This window comes from Acinonyx jubatus, chromosome B2 (genome assembly GCF_027475565.1).
Source record: "Acinonyx jubatus isolate Ajub_Pintada_27869175 chromosome B2, VMU_Ajub_asm_v1.0, whole genome shotgun sequence".
Lineage (NCBI taxonomy): Eukaryota > Metazoa > Chordata > Mammalia > Carnivora > Felidae > Acinonyx > Acinonyx jubatus.
Genome location: NC_069385.1, coordinates 14670785 through 14694542, shown reverse-complemented (window position 1 = coordinate 14694542; position 23758 = coordinate 14670785). Strand labels below are relative to the sequence as shown.

General features: G+C 38.6%; 1 protein-coding gene and 1 long non-coding RNA gene across 19 annotated transcripts in view; both read right to left on the bottom strand.

Moving 5' to 3' along the window:
* The window catches only part of SYNE1 (spectrin repeat containing nuclear envelope protein 1), a 474716-nt gene that overhangs the window by 411909 nt on the left and 39049 nt on the right, over positions 1 to 23758 (bottom strand). The gene's annotated exons all lie outside the window — the stretch shown is intronic.
* On the bottom strand, positions 17033 to 19081 carry LOC128315471 (uncharacterized). The gene is made up of 2 exons (XR_008298259.1): positions 17880 to 19081; positions 17033 to 17728 (listed from the first exon to the last, which is right to left on the bottom strand). It is a non-coding gene; the product is annotated as an uncharacterized LOC128315471 (long non-coding RNA).

The following is a 23758-nucleotide window of genomic DNA, read 5'->3' as shown; positions in this document are numbered from 1 at the left end:
GGCTGTTTTAATTCTATCCTTGAGGAAAACGGAAGAAGTTTTCTGTTCACTTTATCCACCCTACCTCTAAGTATTTTAAATTAGTATAAATACATTATTTCAACTGAATTATTTCACCGAAACTCAGAACAACCAGAATTAGTTAAAAGTTACTTGTATGATGTAAAGATTTAAATCAAGGAAACACAGTTTAATAAATGTATACAAAATATACGATTTTGGTGTTATTATATATAACCAAATACTAGATTCCAAATACCAATCAGCTATGTCAAGAACAAACTTGATGCTCTCAGTATATTCCATGTAGCTAAACATGAGCATAAGACTTCCTAGTGTATCCACCTTTGTTTCTTAGTAAGAAAAATGTCTCGGCTACATAATTATGGTTGGAGGTCTAATCACTGAAAAAAAATGTAAAAAAAGTTGGCATGACCCCAGCAGCAAACTAAAATGCATCTGGGTACCATCTTCTAGCTGAACACAGTGGTAAGGTGGTGAAATTCTGAGTCATCATCACATTTTATAGGAGTCTGAAAATAATAAAAGAGAAGATGAAATAATTTCATTACATTCAGATCAAGATATGAAATAAGTCAATGTACTTTAAAAATTAGATTTTAAAAGCAATAATACTGGAAGTAAAAAAAAAAGAAAGAAAAAGTTGAGTCACCAACAGATTGTGATGAATTCTTGACCAGATTCAGGTGTCAAGAGTATTTTTGTTCATTAGTCTGAGGAAGATACTCGGTTTTGTTATAAATGGTAGACAGTGATGCACTGATGTCTTAAGTTTTAGAAACCATTTCTTTAAAATACCTATATATCAATCACCTAAATTTCTATGCTAAAATTCAGCTTTTATCTTATCTCAGCATTCCTCATAAATTTTCACTGTTCAGGCTTACACTGTAAATATTTGTTTAGGTTTTCCGAAATCATGAACATAAATCAGAACTATTCATTCCAGTTCCATTAGTGCTTAGTTCAGATAAAATAGGAAGAAAACAATTTAAACTTAGAGTTGTTTTAAAGTCTATTCATACAATCTCAAAGTTTTTGTACCAGGGAGTCAAACTGGAATTATATTAAAAGAAAAAGTACACACACACACACACACACACACACACACACACACACACACGTGCACACACACACAGATAATAACAAAAGTACCTTTTATCGCACCGGGAGTCTTGAAGTTTGGTTTTATCATGTCCCGCCTATTATAGTTACTTTTGGAATTTGTTCTAATTCAATCAGTTTCTAAATCAAACACAGCTTTCACCAAGGGAACTTCCAGCTCGGCTAGCAACATTCTCCCTAAAATATCCCTATAGCAACGTCTCTATAAAAGCATATTATTCTCTCATTCTTTAGCCTTACCCCCTGCTTACTGACCAAATGCACCACTCTCCAATGCCAGCATTTCTACAAAGACAATTTTTCTATTGATTTATAAAAAGTGCTTCAGAAGCTTTTTTTCAGGGGAAAAAAATAACACCTTCTTTGTCTATACTTAGGAATTCAGGCATTCTTACTATGTTAAAATCCCAAAAGCTTATAAGGGTTTTTTTCTTTTTGGTCGAAAAGAAATCATTCAAATTATTAAAAGTCCCAAATTATAACCTTTGATATATATATAAAGTTATAATTTTGGAACTTGGGAGAAAGAAACTAAATGAATCCTTTGTAGACAAATATTACAATGACATTTAATTTCTCATATTTGTTTTCGTACAAGATATAATCTTACTTATTTTTAGTTTGCTCTTTGAACCTGCTGGAATTCTATCCAAATAGCTAATACTGTGACACACAAGTTAAAAATTGTAACTACCGCATTAGAAACACACATTATAACAAGTTACCAAGGTAGTCACACTGCTCTATGTGTGAGTGTTTATATATATATAATTATATATATATAAATAGTTTGTGTATATGTATTTACATATATATATTTACATTTATAAACAATATTAGAGAGTTTTTACATTATTTAAGCATATACAATATCAGTTATGGAAGACAAACAAAGGTGCAAGAATCTATAAAGAGTATTTTAAAAGTTCCATTTTATGCTTCCTAACACAATTTAAGATTAGATTCCCAAGCAAGAAATGTTTACAGATTTGTGGGTCTCTCCAAGCTACAATACAATAATTTCTTGACCTGGGATTTCAAGGTAAAATAGAAATCAGTTGCAGCCATAGTAAAGCCTGTTAAAACAACGTTACAACAATATTAGTAATGAAATGTTTTTTATTTTTCTATCCCAGTTAGAGTAAGGACTGTTTATTGTAATACCAAATTTGTTTACAAAGCGTGTTTATAAAGAATGATAGCTATTACCATGATTTACAGAAAACAACAATAAAACTACTCTTCAGTAGAGGCAGAATGGAATAATTAATTCCATCAGGAGTAAATTTTTGGCCCTGGGAGCACAACAGACCTAACTTGCAATCCCCAGCATTCGCGTTTACCAGAAGATTTTTAAAAGGTGACTCAGCCATTTTATGCCTCAGTTGGCTCGTTTGTAAAAGGGAGACACACAAGTACCACAAATCACTGTAAAGGTTAAATGAGACACTTTACCTAAATGTTTTGTCCAAAGCTTAACACATAGTATTTGTTCATCAATAAATGTTAGTTTTTGTCCTATTCATTTTTACTCATTAATTTAAATATGATAGCAACAGCTTGTGCTAAGCAAAAAGAACCGACCATTGCCTTCTTTGATTTTATTTACTAGAATATGCATTTAACAGAGGCAAGAAAACTAAGAAATTTCTGTAAGCCAGGAGAAACCTGGTATCTATTTACATGTTCCAAACACTAAGAATCAGAGCTCGGTGTGAAGTTTAAAAGATTCCAGCATATATTTACAGAACAAATCTGAGCCATTAGATTTAATTTATCTTGACATGGTTGGGGCTAGTGACCAAGTTATTTAATTACTGGGAATGAAGTAATCGTACAGCCTTGAGATCAGGGCTCACCACTCCCCCATAAGGGTTTGTCTTCCAGTATGGCATTTGCTGTAATGGAAAGTCAGTGCAAGGTACGGACTTAACAGTACTTGTTTGTGTTTACTGGCATGTTTTGGTTTTCTTTTTAAGTTTTTTCTTTAATTTTTTTTTTTAGAGACAGAGAGAGGGGAGCAAGGAAGGGCAGAGAGAGAGGGAGAGAGAATCGAAGCAGGCTCCCCATGCTGTCAGTGCAGAGCCCAATGTGGGGCTCGAACTCACAACCCATGAGATCATGACCTGAACAGAAATCAAGAGTCAGATGCTTAACCAACTGAGCTATCAAGGCACCACAGCACTGGGTTTTTTTTCATCCTTTATTGGGTGAGGACTATGCATTCCACATTGAGTCTTTACCCTTATTCTTCTTGAAATTCTCACTTGTATTCGCTCAAGACCCAGAGTCAAAGGTTACTCAACTTTGTTTCACTTTAGAATCTCCACTTTCTCAGATACTTCCCTTACTGAAAGAAATTTTAAAAGCCACCTCTAAAAAAGAGCATTATTTCTAAGAAACACAGAAGAAAACAAGTAAGACAGAAATGATTTACATGGATTTACAAATAAGCTGTCTTATTTTTTCAAATGTCTCATGTAAGCCTTATTTCTATTTGCTAAGCAGCTATTAATCACTAAGGGCAAGGAAATGTGGGAATGAAACATTAGGTTAAAGAGGGTTTGTAGTCTTCAAGGAGGACCAAATTTCTTAACTAGCTTTTAAAAATGATTTACTACAGGGGTGCCTGGGTGGCTTAGTAGGTTAAGCCTCTGACATCTGACGTTGGCTCAGGTCAGCTGAGTACGTCAAGCAACTGACTTAGCACAGTTGGTCCGTGGGTTCGAGCCCCACATCAGGCTCTGTGCCCACAGCTCAGAGAGCCTGCAGTCTGCTTTGGATTCTGTGTCCCCCTCTCTCTCTCTGCCCTTCCCCACTTGTGCGCTCACGCTCTCTCTCTCTCTCTCAAAAATAAAAAATAAACATTAAAATTTTTTTTAAGATTTACTACACACAAAATATGTGCAAAGTATTGATTGGGTATATTGATAATTTTGGAGGGGTTGAGTACAGGTGAACAAGGAGAAAAAAGGAAGACGCAGAGCCTAAACCTAGCCTCTTTGTAAACGTAGTCTCTTCACATCCCTCAGGAGTACTTTCCCCCTACAGCAATACATCAGTCTGTGTGTTTCAGGGGAAGAAGCAAATACAGTAGCCTCGTTTTTATTAATTGCTCCCAAAGTTTGGTGCCTTGGGAACCCAGAGCGAAGCATCTCATGTCATTGAGATAAAGAGACAAAGGTGAAGAAGGCAGGACTTCGGGCGGGGCGAAGATGCTGGCTTGTTTACAAATAACATGCTCTCTCTTCTCAAGCTAGAGGAACCAGCACGACCTTCTCTTTTATTTTTGGGTTTGTCAAGGGCAATATTGTTCCCTTTCAGGAAGAGACAATACCAACATAAAGGGGGAAAAAATCTGCTTAGAAAATAGCAACAGCAAAGAAGTGTGATAGGAAGGAGGTGCAAAGGGAACACAGGAAGATAGACGCAAGAGCAGTACATTGTATATTTAGAGGCAATTCTAGTCTGATCCACCACCTTTCAAATTATACTAAAAGCATGGTTAAAATAGCACTTTTGGCAGTAAGTCTCAAATGCATGGTACTCTAGGATAAGGCCTAGTGGAATCATCAGGAATGAGGCCGCCAAATGGACATGAGGCAGGAAGAGAAACCCCAGGTTTGCTTCCAACGAGGCGTCTTCACAGGAATACTCCACAGGAGCTTGGCCTGACTCAGGTATTACTCTCACAAACAACAGCAGTTGTAAGACTGACTCTCGTCATTTAAGGGTATAATTTCGGGGGCAGAAAACCAATCTACAGACTCAGGTTCTTTTGTGGCCTGTAAAATATCCACTGGTGTCCCACATACTATTTTAAACATGAACCAAATCATGCCCAACACTTCAACAAGGAAACGTATTTTCCTTTCTCACAACATAAAAATTGTATGTCCTTTTGTTTTCCTCACCTCTGTAACTCATATTTTTCTTTAATTTTTAATTTCTTTAAATTTTCTTTAGAAAGTTCTCTCTCCGTGGATTGTTCTGCAAGCCTATAGTGAAGTATATATATAATAGATTATTTTGATGCTTCTATTAAATTCTTTGTCTCCATTCTTTGGAGACACTGACTCCTTCTATCATTCTCTGAAGCCAAGGCAACAGGGAAGAATAAAATAATGTTTTTTCTTTTGTCATGATGTCTTTAGTCTAAAACTCAGCTGCCATCCCAGTGCCAAAGTCATTATAAGGGTAACTTTGAATTTACAGATTTTTCTGAAAAATCCAAGAAAATAGTGATCTTTACTAAGTTGTCAAAAGCAGTTTCTTATATGCTTTAAAAAATGACAGCTCTGACTCCTTTATGAAGATAATCTTCATTACATAAAAGAAACATAATGATAGGGGGAGCAAAGGGCTCAACCCACCAAATATTCCAATACAACAAAAGACTAAGTGAGTCGAAGCAGTTTGATAACAGAGAAGGAGACAACTGCAGAATGGAATGGAAAACAGAGTCCAGAAAGAGACCCCAGTCTATCCCAACAAAAATGAGAAAGATTATTTAGTGAATGGCTTAGGCAAAACTAGTAGGCAAATTAAGAAAGAAAAATCAATTTAGGGGCGTCTGGGTGTCTCAGTTGGTTAAGAATCCAGCTGTGGCTCAGGTCGTGATCTCACAGTTCATGAGTTCAAGCCCCACATTGGGCTCTGTGCTGAGAGCACAGAGCTTGCTTCGAATCCTCTGTCTCCATCGCTCTCTGCCCCTCCCCCACTGGTTCTCTCTCTTTCTCTCTCTCTTTCTCAAAATAAACAAATAAACTTTTAAAAAAAGAAAGAAAAATCAATTTAGAGCCTCACTGCACACCAAAATAAATTCCAAATGGTTTAAGGAGTGAAAATAAAGTAACGGTAACAAGTACTTGAAAATAAAATCAGTATCTATGTTTACTGAAGACAATTTAGGCCTAAAAATAACAGAGGAGGACTATATTTCATTGCATAAAAATAAAAACTACACACTTGACAAATTTTAAACATAATTAAACATGGAGACTATATGGGTAACATATTTGCAAAAATATAATAAAGAGTTAAAATTTCAAATAAAATCAATGAGAAAAACCTTAAGCTATACTACATTGTTAAACAAAGATATGAACAGGCAACTCACAAAATGGCTTTTAAAATATATAAAATAAGGTTTGAAGTTATTTCAGTAAAAAAATGGATATTAAAACAATGAGATAAGAATAAAATCCAGGAGTAATTAAAAGAGAGAGTCTGAGCCACAAATAGCTCCTATTTTCTTTTTTCTTTTTAATTTTTTTTTAATGTTTATTCATTTGAGAGAGAGAGAGAAAGAGCACGAGAAAGGGAGAGAGGGCAGAGAGAGAGAGGGAGACACAGAATCCAAAACGGGCTCTAGGCTCTGCGCTGTCAGCACAGAGCCCAACGCGGGGCTCGAAGTCACAAACCGCGAGATCGTGACCTGAGCCCAAGTCAGACGCTTAACCAACTGAGCCACCCACACACCCCCCAAAGTTCCTATTTTCAATTATTACCATGAAAACAAAACAGCATGGATAAATTAGCTATTTATTTCCCATAACCTCAATATTATGACAGCTCAGGTGATTCTCAAAGTGTCTGGACCAGCATCACCAGGGAACTTGGGACAAATGTAGATTATTACCCAGGCCCAGCCCAGACATACAGAATCAGATCACTAATCTGTTTTAACCAGACTGGTGCCTCTCAGGCACAATCAACAAGTACGGGGATCCCGGTATGGATCACACACTGTATAAACTCTGTAACATTGTGGTTAAAGGCATGCATCCCAAGGGCCTGGTTTAAGTTCCAGCTCCACCTCTTGGGCAAATTACCCACACGCTCCATCTTTCAGTTGCCTCATCTGTAAAGTGGGGATGATAATGACGCACACCACATATGGTTGTTAGGAGGGTAACAGGAGTTAACATCTGGAAAGCACACAAGAGAGTGCTCAGTATATAGTTCAGCTCTGTTGGTAAATAGAAATAAAAGACAAATTATTTTCTATTTAAAAGTTGTTTCATGATAATCAATAATTACACGATTAAAAATGACAAGTCAGTTTGTCGATCTGTAACAGAAAGCTAGGGAAGCCAACAGCTTTACAAACGAGATGAATATAGAGAAAGAAAAAAAGAATATATACAGTCCACATCGCAAGTACTCTGACGATGGAGGGCCACACACGTAAGTAATTCAGGGATCTTTGTGGAGAAAACCTGGGAGTGTGAATTCTTGTGCTATCTGAAACAATTTGGGAATATAAAACTCCTCTCTTTGATGGCAAAGATGTGTTTGTTTGATTTTCTATGCTAATAAAGTAGCTGTGGAAATGTGGCTTGAGGCCATACTTTGATATAATAAATAACCCTTTATTAATTTACAAGTGATCCAAATATGATCTTAGCCTACCATTAAGATGTGATCTTAGTGGTTTCGGTCTATCATCGGTGGCTTACCTGATTTACAACCCAGTGCCGACTTCATTTAAAAACAAAAAGTGTTGGGGCGCCTGGGTGGCTCAGTTGGTTAAGCATCCGACTTCAGCTCAGGTCACGATCTCGCGGTCCGTGAGTTCGAGCCCCGCGTCGGGCTCTGGGCTGATGGCTCAGAGCCTGGAGCCTGCTTCCGATTCTGTGTCTCCCTCTCTCTCTGCCCCTCCCCCGTTCATGCTCTGTCTCTCTCTGTCTCAAAAATAAATAAACTTAAAAAAATAAATAAAAAGCGCAAGTCTAGTAATTATTTCAGTATTGTCTAGACCCTGTCTGACAGCTCCACCAAATTCTTCAATTATTTCGTTGTTAATAATAACTAAATCATCACGAAGTCACAACAAAATAAATGAAAAACACAACGTTGTATTTTCTACTTTTAAACATTCTTGCTCAAGACTAAGTAAGATAACATAAAATTTAAATTCTTAACACTTCCCCTACATTGTGTAGGTATCTGATTGTCCAAAACACTGTAATACCTTTTGTTGTGCTTTCCAAATATTCTTTTGAATATCTTCCTATACAAAGTTTCTTCTATAGCATTCCAAATATGTGCTCTCCCATCTCTGCATATAATATTCAGCTTATTTCATGGGAACAGAGTAACGAGGGAGTTCCCTGTGCCTTTAGGATCAGGCAGATGGGGAAGTCACTGAGGCCCACAAAAAACAGAGGTTGTTGAAGAGCAAAGTGGTCAACTTAAACTTTTTGGTGAGGCCCAGCCTTGTCATCATTAGGGGCAAGACTTACTGAGGCCATCTTGAATCTTTAGTCTCTCCTCACAGCACAAGAAATGGTGCTGGGTTCTTCCTGCCCTTTCCCTTAACAAATATAGGATGGGTGGTCCTCCACCTGCTACCACCATGAAGTCAGACTTCCTGTCTAATAATTGTTTCCACCATCAGAGGCAACTGACATGATGAGATTCGTTTCCTCCTACAAATTCACAAAGTGCTATCTAAGAAGGTTCAGACCCTAGGACCGCGCCAAGAAAGCTTTTCTTTGTTGCCTACATCACTGACAAGGAAAAAGCCAAACTCATACCCACAGCAGAATGGAGACTGTCAGTAGGTGAGCATCTGCTCAGGACACTGTGCCATAACCCCAGGCCCAATCTGGAAGGATTTGTGTGGCACCCCTGTGCCCAGTCTCAAGAAGAGATGGAAACGGGGTGATTCATGCCTTTGGTTGAAAAACTAGAAGGAAGGGACTGACTCAGAAATCAAACCACCTCTTTAATCTGATTCTTAATCTGGTCTTCTTTTTTTAATGTTTATTTATTTTTGAGAGAGAGAGAGAAAGAGAGAGGGAATGCAAGTGGGGAAGGGGTAGAGAGAGAGGGAGACACAGAATCCGAAGCAGGCTCCAGGCTCTGAACTGTCAGCACAGAACTCAATGAGGGGCTCGAACTCATGAACTGTGAGATCATGACCTGAGCCTATGTCAGACATTTAACCCACTGAGTCACCCAGGTGCCCCTTAATCTGTTCTTTTTTGACCCAGGTAGGAATACAAAGATTTTGGAATCTGTAAACTGCAGGAATACAATGTCTCTCAGTGACTTAGTTTCAATGAATTTAACCCATAAGTTTTACCTTACAATATGTTCAGTTCTGAGGCTCCTCTTAACCCAAGAGGTTAAGGCTATTTTTGTTTTGTTTTGTTTTGTTTTTGTTTTTGTCTTGAGATTGCTTAAGAACAGCAAACAAAGTACTCACGACTAGACTTGCTTTTTAAACAACAGCCTTGGCAATGAGCTCTAGCTGAGAACTGGCACTTCTGTTGAATCTGAGTATTCAAGGAAAGAAAATCAAGAGAAGAAAGAAAAACATAATGTGTAGAAACAAAAAAGATCCAAGAGATTCCTTAAAAAATGCAGCATTTATGTGTGTACATGAACCCATTGCACACTGAATCACATAAGAACAGTCCTTTAGAGGCATTTCATAATAGCTGCAGGATGAAGGGGAGAATGTACATACACACACATATATATATACACACACATATACATATATATGTATACACACACATATATATGTGTATGTGTGTACATATACGTCTATATGTCTATATATATATGTATAGACATATATATATACACATATATATATACTCTAACCAAAAAAGGAAAAAAAAGAAAAAAAGGAGCATGCATGTTACTTTTTCATGAAAACAGTGCCATTTAACTTGTTTGCAAATCTGTGACTGTAAAGTGCCCACGAGGAGGAAAGAAGGGGAACTGGTCTTAGAAACAAGACTGTCTAATGATAGCTGTATTTGTACTGGACCAATTACTATGACTGAAGGGGCATTTTCTATGGTAGACAGAATATCAGCATTTTGTTTTCTCAAATAATTTAAAGACTAACATGTGGCTCAACTTTTAAATTGCTTACTTGCTGTGTGCAACTAACTTATTATTTTTAATGGTTTTTAAAAACTTAATGGTAGTTTGTGCATCATCACAAATGTTCACAATGCCCTTGAGAAGAGATTACCACATTTGTAGGTACACTGACAAAATTCTTTCCAGTCACTTCCTGACTGAGGCAGATGAGGAGGGCAGCTTCAAAGCCACAATCCTGGGCTGGCCTTTTGCCTTAAGCATTTTAGAAGGTGAGCAGAAATCAATATTTTTAAAAATAGGATGTCTAGATCTTTCATGACATTCTTTAATGTCTGGGTGATATTGCTATTATCATCACACAATACTTAGCATTTTACTGTCATGGCTATAACAACCAAGGTAATTTTTACTACAATCTGAGTAAACTGAAGTTTCTACAAAATATTTTCATATTTTTGCCAGTTTTGTGAATTAATGTTCAGTTGTCACTCGCGTTACAGGTGAAGTCCATGAATTATACACATTCAAAATGGGTAACAATCTAGTTAGCTGTTAGAACTCCCTTGAGTTGTAGACGTCTTGCTTTTGCCCAACTGTTCACTTCATATGCCTCATGGAGAAATTATTCAGATTGGAAGGGCTTCAAAACAAATAAACAGAATAAAGGAACTCATAGGATAGCAGAATTCCAGAATCAGAGCACTTTCTACAGGTTAGGAACTGTAGGATAGTTGGAATCTGTGACCTGCCCCATGTCAAAAAAGCAGTTAGCAACAAGAAGTCAGAAATCATGCTTCTAACCATCAGATACCCAGAAGCTCTTTTCTCTATAGGTGGAAAGATTAGCTACAGAAAAACTCTTTCCCTAAAGGTGACTCACTTGCTGCTAGGGGATGAAGAGTCGCTTAGAAGGTGACAGAAGAGAAGTAAAGAAAATGAAGTCATGGAAAGCCCCAAACCTATAAAATAAAACAGATCCCATGAATTTTGTTCATTGGTGTTTTGACGTGTGTTGTTCTATTTTCCTGGTCATTTGGCTTACTAGGGTAGGCAGGGAAAGCACACCAGAATAAAAAAAAATATATCTCAGCCACAAATTCTGAAGCAGGGAGTCGCCTTTGGTCTAATAACCATTTCAGGATTGTAAACACCTACCCGGAAGGTTAAGTCTTTTGTCATTCACATCTCACTGTCAGCTGTTCTAATTAGAGGTAGCCTTGCTGAATAGCCCCAGGCAGTGAAAATTAAGAAGTGAAGAAAGAAAAAGGAGTATGTTTCCAAGGGCGAGACACTTGGAGGTGGTTTAAATCCCTATAGAGAGAGAAAAGCTGGAGAGAAAAGGTTTAAAAAGTAGATTGAATTCCATTTCTCACAACTGTCCTTCCCTTAGATGGCTCCACATTGTCATTCTCCAATTGTGAATATGGAAATAGATGTTCAAGGAGCTTTCAGAAAACTCATCCTCAAGAAATGCTAAGCATGTAACCTTGGGACTCTCATAAGTCATAACTTTCTCTGGACGAATGTGCTCAAAATTTCCCTATATAAAAGTGCATGACCTGGGCACTCTAATATAGATGTTCGAGAATGAGGTCAATCATTTTTTTAAAAAAATCTGATGATCAAACAAATTGTGATAATAGCATCGACCTATCCTAAAATGACATTTATCTCAGAAGGAAAACTTCTATGATGAAGTAAGAGAATGCGTTCATTTGCAAAAGCAGACTATCACTAAAGCCCTGTTTCACCTGTTGGAACCACACAATATATTTTAACTTAAAAAAAAAAAAGGCAAAAACATTAGCAACAGTCATCCAAGATCTGCGTCATCTCTTTATCAGATATAATTCTCAAAAACAAATGACAAGACCCAGGCATGCAAGAATTTCCTCATTCCAACCTGTGAAAATGGACACTGATACCATTTTGTAATTACAATTTAAACCTCAAACCAGGGTTAAGAATGAAGAGGAGAGACAAGACCTACTATGTGGAAACATATACACACATATATTTGCAGGAGACTCTTGGAGAGTCATCTAAGACGTGTGCCTACCCCCCATGTATAGCAAAGTCTCAATTCTGCATTGTCACCTCCTCTTTGTTTTTATACCTGTCCTTCCTTTTCTGACTGCTGATTGCTTAGGTTGGACAGAAAGAGTTGGGATGCCTCTCCTCCTCCCTCACTCTCACTGCCTTCTGGACTTTCTTCAGGTCTTGTTAGTTGATTTATCTTGAACAGTCTGGTCACCAGTCCAAATCTCCCCTCATTAATTGGACTAAATGAACCTTTGAGGGCAGAGAAGGGGGTGAGTCTGACAGGTGAAGAGTATACGCATTAGAGTTGTTTCACAGCCACAAAGTCGCTTCTTGAGTGGATATGCTGGCCATCACCTGAAGGCGTGCTCTTTAACTACATTCATAAGCAATTATTTAAGGTATTTTGGGTAATCAAAATGATGCACAGGCCAACCTTCTGGTTTTATCAGGAACATGAATGCTTTCAGTTCCTTCAAGCAGACACCATTCAGTGTACTACTCTGGGATCCACCTGTCAAGTCTTTCTAGGAGAGGGCTTGGGCTGGATTTTGTTTGCTTGTTCTGTTGTTTTATTTTGTTTCCCTGTGGCTTTGGGTGCTTTTAAGCCGCCATGTAAGTATTCTAAGAGAATAATCCTTGGAATCATGCTCTTGTAAGAAAAATATGAGTGAGCATATCAAAATCTTAAATGTAAGAGTTCCTAATTTATCTGAGGAATAAGTTATACCCCTGAAAACACTTGGTGGTATAACCAGTTGATGGATTATTTCTGGCTCCACTTTGGGAACGCAACAAACGTCCTCAAGAAGGACATTTCAAGAAGGACTATTTCAAGAAGACCCACTTGATAAGGTTTTTCCTAATGCAATACTACATTGAGCAGAACAATTTTATTTATTTATTTACTTATTTATTTATTTATTTATTTCTACGCAGGACAATTTTAAAAGAAGCTTTTTTGTGATGCTTTGGGCTGAATTACATTTCTTTAGGTTTTTATCGACAAATGCTAATCATGGACCAATGGCATAAGAATGTGGTGCTTGTTGGAGGTATAGATTCGTGGGTTCTGCAGCAGATCTTCTGAATGAGAATCTCAGACAAGGCTTAGAAGTCTTCTTTGGACACACTCCTCATGGTAATTGTACCCAAACTAAGGTTTATTTCATTTTTTTATTTTACAGAAAGACAGTGTGCGGCAGAGAGGGGCAGAAGGAGAGACAGCCAATCCCAAGCAGGCTCCATGTTTGATCCCATGATGCTGGGATCACAACCTGAGCCTAAATCAAGAGTCAGGTGCTCAGTACACCTGGGTGGCTCAGTTGGCTAAGCATCTGACTTCATCTCAGGTCATGATCTTGTGGCTCATGAGTTCAGGCCCCACATCGGGCCATGGGGCTCTGTGCTGACAGCTTGGAGCCTGGAACCTGCTTCGCATTCTGTGTCTCCCCCTCTCTCTGCCCCTTCCCCGCTCTTTCTCAAAGACATTTTTTTTTTTTAAAGAATAGATAAAAAACAAAAAGTCGGATGCTCAACCAACTTGAGCCATCCAGGCGCCCCTAAAGTAAGGTTTAAAAACCAGTGCTTCAGATCCTTAGAATATCTGTATGATACTGAAATTATGTTAATTACTGACAACATTCAAGAGAGCAGTGATATTGCGCTTCAATACAGCTCAGTAATCATCTAAGATGTTTTTCCGTTTTAAGAGTGTGCTGTCATGAGAATAAACATGATCTTGGAAGTCAGAATGACCTAAGTTTGCTGCCCCTTACAAGCTGTATGACATTGAGCAAGTGTCTTAACCTATCTGAACATCAGTTTCCTTTCGAATAAACTGGAGAAACTAACAGCTACCTCACAGGGCTGCTGGGGAGTTAAAGAGCATCATATATATGAAACATACAGCACTGGGCCTGGAACATAATAGGCACTTAATCTGTGTTACATTGTATTATTATTATTATTGTTACCTTCCCTTTTAGCAACTTGATGTGCATACCTCTCTTGAAAAATATTTAGGCTAACAAAGTTTCTTTTGTCATTCTTGCAGCATTATTAGTAGCGTTCTGGGAAACAACTGTTGCGTAATCTGCTAACAAAGACAGAGTGGACCTTGACTACCCAGCAAACATGCCTGTGCGTGCCTTTCCATTAAATCGCTCCTATTGAGATTTCTTTTCTTTTTTAATAGGTACCAACCCATCTTTGCTAACAAATGGTAAATCTAATCCAATCCGCATTAGCTGCTTGCTTCAGGCAGTTACTGGTATGTATTCCCATTCGGTGGCGATAGGATATATCCAAAAGAAATAACAACTGTTATGCATAAGCAGATTCTCAAGTGGTCCAGAGCAAGCAAAATATTACTGTGCCACAGCTCCCAAATACAGACTGGGAATAACTGATTAGGAGGCATTCAAGGCAGAAATGCTAGGACATATTTAGCCTTGATTTTTGAGTCCTGCTATACCAACTCTACAACACTCTCCTGTATGGTGCTATTTTTTTGTTTTGATAAATCGGTGTCTGAGAGTACATTATACTCAGGGTTCTTTATGATTAATCATTTGCAACTTGGTGTGTTCCCGTCTCTAAACTTCGTCCTTTTTCCATCAAAATAACTTCGAAGGTATACATTATTAGGTATTTGGTATTGTTATTTTAAATTTGTCAGAGGTAGCTAAAGAAGCATGACTATGAAATGGTGACTCACCCCAAAAGACACAGGTTATTTCCAAGTGAGACAGTGACACATGGACCAAAGGGCTTTGCAAACCTTGGCAAGAGACTTGGGGTCACAGCAGGTGTAAGAATTAATAGCCAGATTTTTGACCTTCCTATTAAAATCAGCCAGAGAAAGTACAGAGATTATTTTACGTTCTCCCAAATCTAGCTGTCAAAAAAACAGTGGAAAAATCCAGTTTCTTCCTTTGTGCTTCCCAAATCTAATCTCATTTAGTCCCATTAGATTAAAGAAGAGTAAATAACGCTCAAAGCAAGCAGAGGAAATGGAGATACAATTTCACTTAATGATTGAGCATTAACAAAAGGTCTATGGAAAACAGATTGTGAGCCAAAGCAAAACTGTTTCACACTGATCATTTTACGCAAGAAGGGCTTTTAAAAACAAAATGGAGGAACACATAAAATGCCAGCTTTTAATTGTAAGACAATAATAATTGTTCATACATTAAAAAGAGATGTTCTTGTCTTCAAATTAAATCAAGCTACTCACAGTGACTGGGGCTTATTAAGTGTTTATTTTTTTATTTTTTTTATTCTCTACCAATAGTTTACTAATAGTTGCAAATGGTTTAGTAACAGAATTTTTTTAGGACCTAAACTTAATGTAGGGCATTAGAGAAGTCACCCAGCTGAGCAAGAGCCTTGCTTTTGTAGGCAGAAATATGGACAAACCACCACACGCTTTGCAAAAGGCTGTGTATCCTGCGGTTAGTAAAGAAAATTCGCTAAGAGCCATAAAAACAAACTGAATGTACAACTGACATAGTTGTGGTATTTTAAATCAAAAACATTTCTAACACCGAAATGTTTCTAATCATTATGGTCATTGTTCAGATCAGATTTAGAGTGAAAAGCTACAATACTGGTTTCACATCTCCCCGTTATTACAGACTTATGTGGAGGTTTTTGTGTGTGTGTGTTTGTTTTGTTTTGTTATGTTTGTTTCAGTTTTAGCTTTACAAGCAATATGGCAATAAAATAATTTGCTCATTTATTACACGAAATTTTACCTACCTACAAGAAGACTTCTAGCATCTACTAGGGCTCTCTTAGGAAGTAAACACCAGAAACAAACAGTGCTTGGGACAAGACCCACATCTTTACTTCCTGCATTTCCCTTCCCTGTATAAACTATAATGTGACACAGTGTGTGGGTGTGGGCGTATATGTGTGTGTCTGTGTATGTGTGTGTATTTGTAAAGTGTCGTTCTATTAAATATGCAAATCTAGATAGCAGAAACACTTCTTGCCTGTCTTCAGCCCCCAAACAATAGCAAACTATTGTTCTTGTGTTAAACTCATCAGATGAAAAATTTCATATTCTTTATTTCTAATACCCTGACTTTGATTCCAAGGTTCCTGACTTCGGGTGCTTGTAGGCTAGCTAACCCTGTGACAGTGACAACCTTGCCTTCCTGCTAACATTCATAATTAAGAATTTTGGTCTCTAAGTACTGTGCATATATCTCTTCCATGAATTCATCTAATAATATTCTATATCATTGTCACTTCTATGTTTCTTTCATTAACATTTTTTAACAGTGAGAGCCACATCTTATTTCTAAGTCATCCACCTAAAAATCCATTAAGTCTTTGGAAACAGATATTAATTTAATATTCCAGTTTGTTTCCGAAGAGACTGGATTTCATAATGTCTATAACCATGCAACGTAAATCCAGGGGTATGATAATACTTAACCAGCTGCTTTCCCCTAAGTAGGCTCCATTGGTTTACATTTTGCAACATAAGGGATTTGCTTTTTTAAACCATATTTTCTGAAGAAGACAACAACACCATTTCTGGTCCTACATGCTCTTTCAGAAGCTCACCGCTACCTGCACCATGAGGGGATAGAGACTGTCTTCCTTTCTCTTGAAACTGGTTGGGCACCGTAGGAGAGTCAAGTAGGATGGGTCAGAGAGATGGTGTGTGACTTCTGAGGCTAGGTCTCAAAGGCAAAAAGGCTTCTGCCTGGCTCTCTCGGGTCACTTGCCCTTGTCTAACAGGGACTTCTGGGTAGGCAATCACCCCATAAATACAGTTGTCTTTGGAGGTAAGCCTCTCTCTTGCACCAATTCTCAACTTCACGTCACAGTCACCGTCACCACTGATCGTTGTCATTCCTTCCACCCTTAGGCTTCTCCCATTCCAGTTTTAATTCAAGTACCTCTCAACTCTTCCTTGATGTTTCTGTCTTTCTTTCTGTCTTTCTTTCTTTCTTTCTTTCTTTCTTTCTTTCTTTCTTTAAGTTTATTTGTTTTTTAGAGAGAGACAGCAAGCTGGAGAGGGTCAAAGAGAGGGAGAGAGGTTCTAAAACGGACTCTGTGCTAACAGCATAGTTTCTAACATGGGGCTCGAACTCACAAACCAAACCAAGAGATCATGACCTGAGACGAACGCTGATGGTTAACTTACTGAGCCACACACGTGCCCCTTCCTTGATGTTTCTTAAAGGGTACACAGCACCCCACTGGTCTAAGAATCACTTGGAGACCCTGTTCGTATTGCAGACCCCTGGGCCCCTCCAGACTTACTGAATCAGAATCACTACTGGTAGGACCTGGGCTTGGTACTTTTGTGAAGACTCGATTCTGACGCATCTGTCTGGCCTCCCCGCACTCCAGTCTCTCTGCTACCTGATTCGTACTACTCACTAACATTAGACTGATTTTTCAGAGCGCAACTCTGATAACATCATTCCCTTGCCACCTTAAAATGGGTTACCACTGCCTGGCAGGGTTCTTATTCCAGATCCCAGGACTCCAAACTTTTTCCAATCTGGCCTCAACCTACTTTCTAGTCATGTCACCAATAACCCACATAGCAACTTATACTGCACCTCAGCTTGCTTCTGCCAGACTCGACCCTCTCCGCACTTCATACACCCAGCCTCGGTTCCTCCCCCCTCCAGCTGCCTCTGCACCATCTTTATGCAGCTTGGCCCTGCCACCTTGGGTACCTCCTCTTTGCTTCTGGGAAAATTCTCCTCCTTAGCACCTAGTTCAAAAGCAAGGTCTCCCATGATATCGTCATACCCGGAAGTTCGCCTTCTCTCCTCTCATAATCAGTAGCACCTTGTCTTAAACACGTCCACAGTAGTTCTCACACTATGCAGAGTACTACTAAGTAGGACGCCTTTCCTTGCAGTAATAATGACAATTTTCTTCCCCTTTCGCTGCATAAAAGTGCTTACAGATAAGTGTTACACACGCACACACACACAGACACACACACACACACGCAGAGTTAACTTAAAAAAAAGATCAAACATAATTTATGGCAGTCCTGGACAGCTGTAAATATAAAGTAATCTCAGCAGGAAACTCAGAAACAAATCATGTTCTATCACCTTGTGATAATGTATTCTATTAATGTCTAGTTTCAAAGGGCTTTTGAAATGTAAATGGCTATCTCGATTCACAAATAATACAGCGCAAAATATAATTTAGTGTTGCAGTAACGCTAGTAAGAAACTGGCTTTTATTTATTAATTTCTAGACAATATACTTCTTTTTTTGACAAAATAAATGACTCATTATTATTTATGAATAGTCTCAAACACAAAGTTTGTACTTTTCATTCTAGCACAACTGTGTTATATCAGCTTCTTGTACTCCAAATACTTCTGGCCACTTATACCATGGCCTTTTCAACATTTGCTGATACTCCTAATTCTGCAATAATGTTTTGTTTCTTAGTTTCTAAGTACTTGGTGGATGGTTGCAATCATTCAGTATTTTAAATTGTTTTCTATCAAATTATTATATTCAGCATTTGGTCATAAACACGGACAAAATCATGGAGTGCTAGTATAAGTAAATAAATACTTTTATTAGAGTAGAGGGCTTTTGAAGTGTTACGAATCTTATCATACATTTTATCATTATTGATAAAGAACAATAAATAAGCTGTTCCCTGGTAATATATTTACCAAACTAAAAGTTATTTTTCAGGGGCGCCTGGGTGGCTCAGTAGGTTGAGCGTCCGATTTGGCTCAGATCATGATGTCACAGTTCATGAGTTCAAGCCCCACATTGGGTTCATTGCTGTCAGTGCAGGGTCTGCTTCAGGTCCTCTGTCCCCCTCTCGCTGCCCCTCCCCTGCTTGCACATGCTCTCCCTCTCTCAAAAATAAACATTTAGGGGCGCCTGGGTGGCTCAGTCGGTTAAACGTCCGACTTCGGTTCAGGTCATGATCTCACAGTTCGTGAGTTCAAGTCCCACGTCGAGCTCTGTGCTGACAGCTCAGAGCCCGGAGCCTGCTTTGGATTCTGTGTCTCCCTCTCTCTCTGCCCCTTCCCTGCTCATGCTTTGTCTCTCTCTGTCTCAAACATAAATAAACATTTAAAACAAGTTATCTTTCAGTAAAAGAGAATACATTAAAATATATTATTAATTATCTCCACTCAGATTCTAAATAATGACCCTCATTAAAGAACCACCATAAGCCAGGTCTTCTGGAACACACTGGCCTCATGGGTCACAACCCCAAATCAAGGACTCTCAGAGGCAAGCGGCCTGAAAGACCATCACAATCAATATTCTCTTTCTCACCCCCCCACCCCCCCACCCCCCGATCCAGAGTTGTCCACTTAGTGTGACATTTCCATTACTAGTTTAGTGGTCTTGAGTAGGTTACCTCACTGCTCTAAATCTCCATTTCCTCATCCTAAAATGGTGGTCATAACAGCGTCTACCAGCTGCCTAAGGATATTGTGAGGATTGTATAAGACAATAAGAAATCTATAAAATCTATAAATGGTATCTATTTTATTACAACAATCCCAACATGTGGTCTTAAAGTTTTTATCGCCCCCCCCCCAAAAAAAAGAGGCGAAACGGAACTCCCTACCTCCAGAAACTGGGACCGGGAAATGGGCTATATATGATTTTACAGGTTTCGGGAACTCTCCTGTCTCGTACCACACAAATAAATCCCCACTGCCAGCCTCCAGCTCCATGAAAACTTCTACTGACTCAGTAGAGCATTTCAGTTAATGCTCTCCTTAAAGAGGATGATGGCTACTGAGATCTACACAACTTCTGCAGGAGAACACCAGCCTTATTTGCCATTTGTTCTTCTGCATGACTGAATTTACTTGGTGTTTTCCTGAGAGCAGATGTGGGTGGGTTAGACAATGCATGAGCCCTGAGACAGAGCAGAAAGGAGAGATGGATTAGAGGTAGGGCTTGTCAAAAACACATTCCCACCACTCAGAATTGCCTCAAAAATAGACATTACCACCCAACAAAGGAGAAAAACATAAAACATACTCCCTGGGCAGTCGGGGGGGGGGGGGGGAGGGGGGGAAGTAGTGAGGAAAAACATACATAGTATCTTATCTTTCTTAGTAATTAAATTCTAAAGCAAGACAAATAAAACCCAAGAATTTTCCAGCTGAGCACTCAATAACTTATTAGGTTGAACCATACGAAACCGCCAATTTTGTAGGTCAAAACGGTCACATAAAGGCAATTTCATAGACTGATACACTTAGCCTGTGTTAGCCACCTCACGTGAAAATCTGATCTTTAAGCCTAGAACTATACTTAGGGAGGTGAGGTGCCTGCCCTGGGAGGCAGGTGGGTGTCAAGACCAACTGAGGGAAGAGTCAGCTTTGGGCTCCCATGTCAATTCTTCTCTAACATGCTCTAGGGCCAAGGGAAAATGCAGAAACATCTGGACAAATTTCCATCCTCCTTTTTCCAACCATTGAGTGTTCAATGGATACAGCTGAATTTACTTGCGTCCGTGTAACGCAGTAGCCAACATTGATTGCACACAGTGCTTACGAGTTCCGGGTACTTGACACGGATAAGCATTTAATCCTCATAACAAATCAAGAAGTCTACCCTTAACATAACACACGTGCCTTATATGGCCAAACAAAGGTAAAGAGAGGTTAGCTAACTCATCCAAAGTTGTGCAACTAAGCAGCGAAGGACAGAGTCACACTCTGGTAGGATGGCCACAGAGCCTGAGTTCTTAGCCATGACCCTGTGGTACCCCTCTAACGCTGGGGAGACAGAAAAGGCAGGAGGAAAAGCATAGAAGTAAGGCTTACACATACAGAACTTCTGAAACAAAATAACAATGATGTACTGGCACTTTATAAAGATCCGTGTTACTTATTTATTTTCCTATTTAAGCTTCTCTCACCTGCTAAAAACTGATCTTCAAAGATTGATACAAATTACCTAAGTAAACTGTCTGTTTTCTCTCTATTTAGTTATTTTGTATTTAGTTCAAACTTTTCCTTGGGACTGGAGTAGAACATCTACAGTACTTCCCCCTTATCCACCTTGCATGACCCCCAGGGGATGTCTGAAACTATATATAAAAAAACCTTATTTAACGATGTTTTTTCCTATACACACATACCCATGATAAAGCTTAATTTATAAGTTAGGCTCCATAAAAGATTAATAACAATAATAATAATAACAGAATACAACAAGAATCACAATATATTGTAATAAAAGTTACAGGAGTGTGGTGTCTCTCTGACAATATCTTACTGTACCGTCTGTACTCTTCTTCGGACAATGTGAGATGATAAAATGCCTTCGTGATGAGATGAGGTCACGTGAATGACAAAAGCAGTGTGATAAAGCTTTAGGCTACTACTGAGCCCCTGACACCTGTCAGAAGGTGGACCATCTGTTTCTGGACCGTGGTTGCCCACGGGTAACTGAAACTGCAGAAAGCAAAACTGTGGGAAGGGGGAAATTTGTATATTTTTGCCAACCAGTGGGGTACTATTTATGATTCCCTTCTAGTTCCTCCTGGGGTATAAAACAAAAACATAATATAATTATGTAAGAATTCATAAAAGCTTTAGAAAAATAAACACATGACATTAGTATGGACGTATGGCTCTGGCCGGCTATTCATTCCCACAACCAACCAACCAACCAAATACACAAACAAACAAATAAAACAACACTTGGTTGTAGCCCTGTGATGCAAAATGATTTTGTCTCAAACACTGAGTTAGTATTACCCATGATGTGTAGCCAAGTATAAGACTCAAGCTACAACCACGCAGGCATACCTTTAGGTACCTGCTACGGAATCAGTATAAGCTTTTGGAATACAAAGTGGCTTGAAGTAGGTGAAAAGTAGCTTTACATATTCCACGACAAGCAAAAACACAGCTTCTATCTTCGTGCCAATCTAAAGTTCAAAAATTCATCTAAAAATAATTACATAATAATTCCACTGGAATAATAAAAAAAATTCACGTGCTACAGAATTCCTACAATACTTCCTCTAAGATTAGAAGTTTTGAAGATCTCTGGATACGAGTTATGTGAGCAAGAACCAGGAGCACCCTGGCTATGAGTAATGCCCAGGAAACAGTCAGGAAGGAGTTCATCTGTAAAACAGTCCAGAAAACTTGGAAATATAAGTCCTTTTTTTTTAAATGTTTATTTTATTTTTGAGAGAGAGAGAGAGAGAGAGAGAGAGACAGCACAAGCAGGGGAGGGGTAGAGAGAGAGGGAGACATAAAATCCGAAGCAGGCTCCAGGCTCTGAGCCATCAGCACAGAGCCCAACGCGGGGCTCAAACTCACAAACTGAGATCATGACCTGAGCCGAAGTCAAATGCTTAACTGACTGAGCCACCCAGGCGCCCCAGGGCATAAGACTTCTAAATGATGAAATTTTGCCACCTCTGACAACATTCTATACATCATCACAGAAAATCACAACACAGAGAAATGCCTGCCAATAAACATAATTTTGACAATGATGAACCAAGATGGGTCCGTCATCAGGCCTTGGAAAGCAGTACGAACGTGAAACAAATCAAAATGTTTCTATCCCACTGAGTCTCAAAGTTAAAATTAGTATTTTTAGAAAATCAGGAATGGTGAGCAACGAGAAAAACCGAAGTATAGGCAGAAACGTAAATTAAGGAAACTGCACTTGGCATCGACTGTCTAAACACTTAGTAAGGATAAAACTCAGCCTGAAGCAAGCAACAAAAACATTCCCAGACACCCTTAAGAGGGAGACAGTTGTTTTTTGTGCAGTTTTTCCCCAAGAAAACAGAGACTGATAAAAGGCATGTGGGAATGCCAACATAAGAAGGCATTGATCTGATCACTTTCTTCGTGTCAAGTATAAACCTAAAATACCACAACGAGCTGCCAGGTAACATACTAGAATTCACCACTAGAGGACAAGGAAGGCCCAGCTGCATCAGTTTTTTACAGTATACAATAGAGGGATTTGAAATGCCTGATTTAAAAGACAAAACTCTAGTAGCACAGTAAAACTGCATAATGGCCACAGGAGGCATACTTTACACACAGAAGTATGGTTTAAATCAAACCACCCTATTGAAAATGTCATGCTGAAAATGCATGTGTTGTGGAACAAAATATATAGAAACACGAGAAGTTAAAAGAATTACTTACACTATCCTATCCAGAGACTATCACGCTACGTTCTTCCAAACACTTTTTACATCTGTGTGAATCTGTGTGACGTATGTCCATGCATTTATGTACAGGACGACCTCACTGCCCAAAGGTTATGAGCATAAGCTGTCTTGAAGCCCAGACTGCCTGGCTTCGACTCCTGGCTGTGGCATTCGCTAGCTCTGTGATCTTTGGCAAAGTCCGAAACTCTATGCCTCAATATCCTCATTGGCTAAAGTGGGGACATATGATAACAAACAACAACAATAACAATAAAAGCTTTCTTTAAGGTTGTCATGAGGTTTGGACAAGAGAATCCGTGTAAAGCACTTAATAGTGCCTGACACAGTGTTAATAAATTTAATGAGCAAGTGAGAGAGAGAGAAGAAAACTGAGACCACAAATAGGGTCATATTATATTTTACCTTTTTTCTACTTGATTTATCTTGATAAATGTATCTAAATGTTAAAATAGCCTCTTGGTTATCCTTACATTTTTACTGTAATGTTTAACGTAATGAGTTAATATTTATATACGCTCACAC